Raw genomic sequence first — 10,352 nt, forward strand, 5'->3', positions numbered from 1 at the left:
CCTGTCTTTTTTTTTTCTTTAGTGGGTAATGTTTCCTGTGCTTTAAAACCCTCCCAGTGGCAATATATCAGAACAAATATCTTTTTTTTTCTTTTTCCAAAAGGGTTCACAATGTTATGGTTTCTATTTAAAACAAATACTCATCAAAAATGCATATGCAGGATACCATCTTTCATTTAGCACACATACAGGTGTCGCTAAAAAGTAGAAGATTTTATTCAGGAGAATAGCCTGCCTGATAATTAAATCTTAGTAGAGATTATTAACTCACCATGAACACATTTAACAACCCTGGTAAAATAAGGAATTTTGCTTCTTACAAAGAAAGCAAAAAATAATAAGCAGCAATAACTTACAGTGGGAAAGATTGTTTCGAAATTGGAAAAAAACTGAGGTGCATTATTCAGTTAGCATGTTCAATGCTAAAATTCATCCCAACCGGACCAGAAAAAATTAGCAACTATGGCTCATCTGGTGTGGTCACGAAAAAACATTTCCTCTTCAAAACAAAGATGGCAGCACAATAAAGGTGGTTGGTCATAATGAGTTGCAACATATTTAACCAAAATGAATATGTTATACTGTATATATCAGCACCTCATACTAACTGTTAAGCATGGTGGCGAAGGGACAATAATATATCTTTCTGTACATTTTGTAAGACTACATGTCTGGTCATTAGTTGCAGAATCGTTACACTTTCATTCTGTCAGATTTCCTTCATCCCTGTAAAGAACATATAAAAGCATAATAGTCACGTGCAGTGACAAAGACATGGACCTCCCAATGTGAGTGGCCTTAGAGGGGAGGGATCCAGCTGCCCTTGACCTTCTTCACTTGGACTACAGTGAGGTGATGATTGGAAGATACACAGCAGGAGGTTATGACAACTACTAATAGCTGCTACTTACAATTCACTTATTGATTTTAACATAATTTATCTCAAAAACAGCAATAAAAAACAACAAAAAAACACATTTAATTGCACCTTTAATGCGATAGTAAGCATGGTGGATATAAGTTAATTTCTTATGTTTTGCTAATTTAGTTACTGGTTGGAGTTGTCAAACAATAGCATGTATTGTTTTTAATTTCCTGTAGGATAAAATATGCTATAAGCTTCTGACAGATGTGAAAACTGTTTCTACGTAGTATATTACAGTAGGCAACTAAACTGTCTTTGATTCAAATGCTGACCTAATACTTGTACATGTGTGTGTCTATCCATTTGTTGACAAAAATACCAGTGCAGGATGTGTGACTAACTAGACATGTGAAATCTGCATTTTGGTTGATTACAAGCAGACTGAGCTCAAAACAAGAGTGCATTTGAATACTGTTGGCTTGTTAGGTCTTCAAGCTACTTCTTTCCAAACCACATCTCTGTTGACTTTTTTCCACCACATCAAATGAATCATCACACTCATTAAATATCCACTGAAGTTGTGTTCTGGATGTGTGTGCACATGTTTCCTCCTGCGTTCTTTCTGCAGGGTGAGATGGACAGGTGTGGCCTTCATCTGGTCCCAATCATGATCAATCAGGAGGAGCATGTAGAAGAACCAGTTCCATGTGACAGACACCTTTTGGTGCTCTTAAGTGGTAACCAGGCCTCAGCATAGCACTGTCTTTATCATATTTAATCTTTGTGTAGTTACTTTGTACTTTCCGAACAACCTCTTCGTGGATTCTTTGACCCACCATCCATTTTCCCTGCATCCTCAAGACTTGCTTCTCCAATTGCCTTCCTGTTGCCATTACTCAGGATCCATACTAGGCCTCTCCATCTTCCAATGCTACACTGCCAACATCTTCACCTGGAAAGAAACAATCACCAAGGGAATTGCTTAGAAGCTCTCAGTTGACCTGAACTTCAGTGGATGGGCCTACCTCTAAGGAACCTCCTTTTCCTCTCAGTTTACACCAAAACACTCATTCTGTGAACCCATTTTAATCTATTACCTTCCCCCCAATGTGAAGGGGGGAAAGACCAGTTTCCTCCTCCAGCCGTTCCTTCTCCTGACTGTTCATCCACCAAAAAATAATACACTTTTTCAGTTACTTTATTGTGTCTGTAATTGTTGTTTGCTGCAGAGTCCTATTGCCAAACATAACGTTTCAGTTCAGTTTATGAGTTTAAATTTGAGCTGCAGACTGCTATACTATTTTTGTTTTGGGTGGACATTGTGTTATGCAACTTTTGTCTGCTGCTTTGTGCTCTATTTTTGTGCCTTATGTGTATTTGTTTGCTTCCACATATTCACCAATACCAGAATTGGTAATGAACTACAAGCCTGGACACAAATAAAAGACAAAATGTTAAAAAAAAGTAATCAGAATCGCTCTGCATTCAAAGCATACAAGCGGACTATTTAAATTGAAACTAAGATGCTGATGTTAGTCATCGCACTCAGTTACCTCTAATATATAAACTGCAATTAAGTTTTAGCAAATAAAAACTGATAGGGAATTGCTACTAGATTGTTACAATAAAAGTGCAAAAGCAGGACATCTGCTTTCCTCCCACACACAAAACCTTTTATCAAAAATATCTAACAAAAACTTTTAATAGCAGCTTTTAAATGTCGTCTTTTGCATTATGGGCAACCAGTCCCTGTCATATTTATACATCTTTAAAAGGTAAGGCTTTTTTGTGCCGTTAGAACGGCCATATGGCAGCAAATGTAAAGGCAACCATTATGTTTTTTTTAGACCATTAAGTCCACTCAAAATGGAACTACAAAGTAAGCAAGAGAATGACTCACGCCTGTGCAATTTATCATCGAAAGTTTCAGCATAAGTTTGTACTTAAAACTTAAAGATAATTTTAAGAGATACGAATAACTCAAAAAGCGTCTGACTCTCGTTGTCATCTCATGCAGTTAAATGCCTTGAATCGCTTTAGAATTCAAAATAGACAATAATTACTCCGAATTATTGAAAAACGTCAAAAATTAAACAACTTGTGGTGTTTATTAGACATGCTTTATTATATTACATGACTTAGCACAATCAAAATTAAAGCAAAAAACTTTAGTTACACAGATAAATAATAAACTGTACATGAACTTTAACACTGCATGATTCAGAGAAAGACAGAAAAAAGAGAAATTCGTATTATTTATGTACACTTTATATTAGACCTCTGATAGCCAGAGGAATTATTGTGGATATACTCTGTCCTTGAACTAGCCTCCTACTCAGAGGTAGCTCATCTGTCATGACTACCTATAGTAAAAAAATAAAATAAAATAAAATGCTGATTATCGTAATAATTCTATACTATTATGATAGTCAACACTCAATAATCTGCAAAGAAAACCACAAGCAAGAACTCAGTGCCTTCCAATGTCAGCTACAGCAATATATTTTTAAATAACAAATTGGGTACATTCACTAAAAACAAACAACATGTTTACAGATGGTTTTGGTTTCTATAACAGGATTATAACACTCAAACATCATGGTGCATAATGTGCCAATTCACACTGGCACAATTATTTACCATGTTGAACACAGTAATGATCACTATTATCTCCATTCCTCACACATTCAACAAATGAATAAAGCTTCCAATTGATTTTATTGTGAGCCATACATTTGGATCTGGCGATGGTGACTCATGTACTTGTATGTCCAATTTAAAACAGAAAAAAATTAACAAAAACGGAACTCTCTGGAGACAGCTCACTCAGTTGGCAAATTAAAAAACACACACTTAAATATGACATGTGATAACATTTTTCATATTTACTACACAGCAAAGCATTTTAGCATACCTCATAAAATTTAGCAAAGTCTATTATTATTCTATTGGGTTCTCCATAAAGGAAAAAAAGAAAGACCTTGGTTTGATTTTTAGAGGCACAAACTTCTTATATGTGAAACAATACTTTTAAATATTGAATGATCAATTTTTGATCTTTTATATGTCTTTATTAATTGTTGTAGTGTCTCAGTTACTTCACCTAGCATATAGTAGAACACAATATAAATAGTGACTACAGAAATATTCTACTTTGCACAAACAATCTTCTGTATATTCGGCATTCAGACAAAACTTTAGGCAAAATCTTTGCTGACTTGATATTTGTGATTCATTTCTGAATGCCATTTTGTATTTTCGATGGTGAAGGTTTGGTGTAGCAAATCTTCATCATAAGCCATTTTCTTTAAATTTGTTAAAAAATCCATGTTTTTTTTCCATTTGTGTATCATTGATTCTTTCTTTTTGCACTTTCTATTTTCAAAGCAAGCGAAGAAGAGTCATGCCACAGGCTGAACCTCAGCCAAATGGCTTTATTCTTTAATGTACTTTTTTTAATCTACAACATAAAACAGATCAATAATCAGCCTATGTTTTTTTTTCCCAAGGTTTGTATGCACAAAAATTGTTATATATATATATATCTTTTATACAAACATTTACTCAGACATACCATGACTGTACACTCATAACACCTTAAGGCAATGGTGGCCTGGCAACTGTGACCATTCGAGTAAATTTAAATGTGCTCTCGAATGGTTGTCTAACCTTGTATGTACATCTGAGGTCCTGAACATACATGCACAAAAACACAACATCAATGATCTCCTGGGTCCCCAAAAACATTAATACTAAAGCAAATATATAGGACGATATGTCAGTTTATACCAAATATCTACATTTTGTACAGTTCTGAAAATATGTTGAATATGCATTATAGTTACATGTTTTTTTTTTTTTATTGTTTAACATCGTAGACAAAGATGCAAACACACTGAGTGTAATAAGTACTAAGCAATAAAGGTTCGCTGTACCGCCAAAAATATTTATATTGACTTTCAAAGTTGTTGCCTAGACATAACTTTGCCTCATCCAACCCAACCACCTTGAGTCCCTTGATTATATTGCAGTATATGATTTCAGCATTTCATTCATTCCAAAATAAATAAACAGTCATTTCAATCATCAACGCAAAATATAGGAAAAACACTATTTGACAATGGATAAAAAACTATTTTCTGGTTGACTCAAATGACATTTTTTTATGAAAGTTGCAATAATGAAATGATCATTTTCATTTACATGGACAGCAACTACATTTGAGTGCTTGGCAAATATATTCACTGTCTGCCCAGAGGTTTCATTTCACCCTTTCAAAGCTGGAGAAATAGATTTCACAGTATGCTGTATCCCTTTCCATCTCATCTCTGCAGAAAGATTGGTGCACAGATGGAGACTTTCACATTGACCAGCAGATATTATAACAGAACTGATGGAGGGAGAAACCACCGAAAAAAGGATTGCAGTGCCAACAAAAAGTGTAAATATATACCCAGTGACCAACTTCTACTTGAATTTTTGTCAAGAGAATCTCTAAATGGTCAATAGACTAGATTAGTCAAGGATAAAGTACATGTCTGGTATAAAATTGAAATCCTTTTCATTGTCTGAATTGAGTTTTTATATGTTTATTACAGGCTTAAAGTAGACTTATTTTAGCTGGGCATACAGGAGCTAAATTCATGAGAAATTGGTTTGTGACACAATGTTAGGTAAGCTATAAAAACAATACTCAATAACATGCAACTAGGATGTAAGTCCAGGATTTTAAAATAAATAGTTTTTGCTTTTCAAAATAAAAACTGAACTAATAATTTGCCTTGGAGATATTCTGTCAGTGGTGAGTCATCACAGTTTTACCAGTAACTTTCACTCTGAGAACTATGTGTGATCCTAAACATTTGAGATGAATAGTAATAATTGCTTAAATCTAATGCATGTAATAAATTAATCAAATTAATTTGAATTGTATATTAAATTCTGAAAAAATATCACATTGTATTTTTTATTTTTACTGGTCCTTCTTTAGGCTGTCGACTTCGATATTTATATCATGTTTTTGGGAATCATTAACTGTATCATTGGCCTTCTTGTGAAATGTGCTCCTGTCATACCTGAAAATTTGGCCTACAAACAACCAAAACTTAAAAAAGGCATTAAGTGACACGGTGAATGCAATCAACAATCAAAACGATCAAAAATAACCCTATAATGAAGTTCTTTGATAGGCTCAAAGCATTGACAAAAGCACTATTCTAAAATTGCCTTGCCTATCTTACCACCCTACAAAAAAATGCTTCACTATGAATGGACACCTTCTAAATACCAAGTTGATCTGTTTTGGAAAATGGCAACCTAAAAGTATATTTATTATGTAACTATGCCGTCAGTTAAAACTCTTTAATTTAAACTGGCAGAAACTTTATATCAATATAAAACCACCTGCATTGCTGCTTTATAATCTGAATTTCTCACCTAAAAAATCCCAACACTGATTGTAAAGCCCAGTGTCTTAAGAGGTCCTCTTTGTTGAAAGTGTCTCCTGCAGCATTGACCGGAGCACCTTTACCTCAAAGACAAGTTTCAGGTAAAAGTCAAGTCTCTCATTAACACATGGACCCACTTAATGCTATGGTTTAAGAAATGCAGTATGATGTAAACTTTGCAGAACAAAAGCTGGGTATTGTATGATGAAAAATCTATTAGCAAGATTTGATTACCAGAGGTGTAATTATAACAAAGTAAGTAAGAGCTTGTCTCCACTCGAAGGCCAGGTCATTGTCTGACTAAACCTGATTGATTACAGTGCAGTCCCTAGTGATCAGGTGACTTTATAACAGTTTGTTACTCCTTTAATTATTAAACATTTTAGTCTCAGCAAAATTAATTATGAAAAAATTATTTTATTACATAATACCCACCTGGATTAAAAGTCTATTGTTACATGTCTAAATCATAAAGTTCCTTTGCAGCCATGTTTACAGGTTTCTTTAAGCAGGAAAACAATAAAAGAAAAAAATGAATGGGTAAAAATTCATTTATTTACTACAAATCTGAGCATTTTGCCATTCCTACCTGGTAGACCAGACTAATTGTTCTCTCACAGAGAAGCATAAATATGTTAGATCTAATGCCATCCTTCCAAGATAACAAAGAGTGTTGAGCTTTTGCATTTGTAGTAAATGTGTATGTCTCTTCTTAGTCTATTTTTGAAGGGTGTTTGTACTGCAAATGTGTGTTACTTTTTGGGGTTACAAAATAAACGTCATATTTTCACACAAACTGGATTTTTGCAGATAATTTTTTAGAACATCTTTTAAATCAGACATTAAAAAGTCCTTTGTGATGTACACAAAAGAGGACTGGATATCCAGAAAATATTTCAGGAAATGACTCAGTGACTATATTTCCACGTTCTTATTCTGGGTTTGTTGTGTTAAACAGCAGAACAGTGGTGAAGTTGATGTTATGCTTTTTCCAAATCAATCTTTATTCTGACTCTTATTTTATTAAAATGTAAAATACAATTGAACCCAAAATTGTTCATAAACCTTTCAGAAGATGCAATTATTTTAATTTTATCACTATGTTTGTGTCTAATGTAAAACAAGACAGACATTTCTCAAAGGATAATAATTTAAAATGTACAAAGAGTATTCTTTTAGTTTTTTAAGAAAAAATGGCATATTGAGAATGATTTAATAAACTCAATAATCTATGAGCTTTTTGTAATCAAGAAGGATTTGATTATAGCAGTCAAATCCTCCTTGCATGTCTCTGGGATTTTCAGGATGTCTTTGGTGATGGACTCTGAGTCTTTGAGGTTGGAAGGTTCCTCGCCATCACCCTAATCTGTAATAATCTGTAATCTCTGTCAGATTCAAGTCTGGATCCTGGTTGGGAAGTTCAAAAACATCAGTTTTACTTCCAATCAAATGAAACATGTCGGTAAAATTAAGGGTTTATATTAAAATCTAGATATCACTCTAGGAACGAAGATAGTATCAAATACAGCAAAGGGTTCTGTTGATGTTTTTAAGAGGTTAATGATATTATTGCACCTGCTAGTGGAGTAAAAGTCTTAAAATGCCTTAAGCTGAAATTCAACACAGCCTATTGGTGCAAATGTTTTAAAACATAATATTGCCAGCTTATCTGAGGTCAGGCTAAGCTATAAAACAACTTGATAAAGCTACAAAACAAATACAGTAGCTAAGTGTTGTATTAATGTAGTATTTTTATTTCTTCTTGATTTGCACAAATCACTTTTAACAAAAAATGACTTATGCCACTTTTTTAGGAAAGTGGCAACATGTAAATAACATTACGTTATGTTTAAAAAAGTATGAAGACTGCAAAATGTCAAATCTATAGGAAGTCCAAATGTGTTCTATCAGAAATCTAGACAGTCATACTTGAAAATTAAAGTTGTAAAAGCCCCCATTTCTTAATGAAAAGACACCAAAGCACAAATGGAACTATTGAAATTGTTCTTTGGTGACAAACTCAATAAGACAAAGATAACTGTACTATCTTAAAATATAAGAACCTTTCTCTTAGGCTCCTGGAGAATAACACATGATAAATAACTATAAGGACTGCTTGTTTCGTGCTCCTCTGAGGAACATTTACAGGCAGTATAATGGGACAGTATTACATTTTAAATAGGTTGTTGCCAAAAACAACTTTGTTTTACCTTCAACCGAATCAATTCAGATGGTTTAGATCATTGCTTGCAATTATTTTCCTGTTTTAGCACAAGGAGCTCAGCTGAAGGGCTTTCATTAACTCTGAGCACTTCTGTACACACTATTTAATTCATATGGAAATTAAACGTGTCAACAAGATATGCAGCAGCTCTTTATCAATTTCAAAAGAGGGAAATACCCCAGTTTTCATATCTATTTTTAATTTAGACGTGGTTGTTGGCACGCAAGCACAACCCCACAAAAACCACACATATTAGCACAATAACTAGTTAAAGAGGGAAAGCTGTGCAGGGGTGTGTGTGTGTGTGCAGGAGTGAGGGCAAAGGGAGGGTGGTATCAAGAAATAACAACCTATGTGACCCCCCAGGGAAATCACTCGCTTACAGCTCTCCGGGAAATAAATACACTTTTCAAGTGCAACTCGTAAACAACAAGCCAGACGGCTGTACCACAGTATGCCTTCAATGAGGGGCATTTATGTCCTGGCTGCAGTTCAATGTGGTTAAATAACTTTGATTACTGGAGAATGATGGCTGTTTCTCCAGTGTTCAACAATAGGATTCGAAGCATTTTTGTTTTAAAAACAATTTATATATATATATATATATATATATATATATATATATATATATATATATATATATATATATATATATATATATATATATATATATATATATACTCTCAATGTGTTTTAATGTGCTAATTTTAGATCATATATTTTTATATCATATATAATTTTAGATTATATATCTTAATGTATGTTGTCAGTTGTATGTAAGGATGTCGCATCAGGCCTAAATAATGCAAACAACTAGATGAATTTGGGGTTCTTTTGTTTCAGAGATAATAGTGCTTTGCTTGACAGTGGGCAGTACTGTTCAATTGTTACTTGTCATCTGTGTGAAAGGAGGTTTCAGAGGATTTTAATGCTTTGTCCAGATGATTCTAACTTCCTGCTGGATTATTTCAATGTGCCCCTGGGCAAGCTACCGACTGCACATCCATGTCAAAATGTGTGTATGTTCAAGAGTACGATGGATGGATGTGGCTCTAGTGAAAAGGGCTTTGAGTGGTCAGTATAACCGGAAAAGTGCTGTTTACATTCAATACATTACCATTTCCTTTATCAGGCACATCTTTATAGTGTCAGACTGAACCTCCTTATGCCTTTGGGGCTGTCTCAATTCATTATAAAACAGATTCAACAAGAATGATATATTCCTCAGGGATATTGGTGCATTTTGACAGGATAGAGTCAAGCAATTGCAGATTTGCTGACTGACCATCCAGAAAGCAAGTTTCCCATTTCAGCACATCCCAAAGGTCTTCTGCTTGATTTAGATTTGGTGACTGTGGAGACCACTGGAGTAAAAGTCTCTCTCACATCTTTATACCACCAGCAGCAACCTCAACCATGTTTTATGTTGTTAACACAAAATTCTGTCCATAGTAGCATTATGTACTGAAGTTAAGAATGGGCTTGTATTGAACAGCAATACAGTTTATTAGTATTAGGAATACTAATAAACAGTATTCTGTTTATTAGGCAAGAAGTTGCCTTCCTTCTCATTTTGCTGCTCATTAAATATTTTCTCTGCTTTGGACAATTTACTATGCAGAGATTGTTGTGTGTGAAAATCCTAGTAGTTTCTGAAAAACTCAGACCATCTCAACCATGCTTTGTTCAAAGTCACTTTAATCCTTTTTGATTCCCACTTGTGTTGTTTTGTTTGACCTCCAGCAGTTCATCTTCATCATATCTAGATGCCAAAATGCATCAAGTAGTTGCTATGTGACCGACTGAGTCATTACTT

Source organism: Xiphophorus hellerii, chromosome 7, assembly GCF_003331165.1.
Source record: "Xiphophorus hellerii strain 12219 chromosome 7, Xiphophorus_hellerii-4.1, whole genome shotgun sequence".
Lineage (NCBI taxonomy): Eukaryota > Metazoa > Chordata > Actinopteri > Cyprinodontiformes > Poeciliidae > Xiphophorus > Xiphophorus hellerii.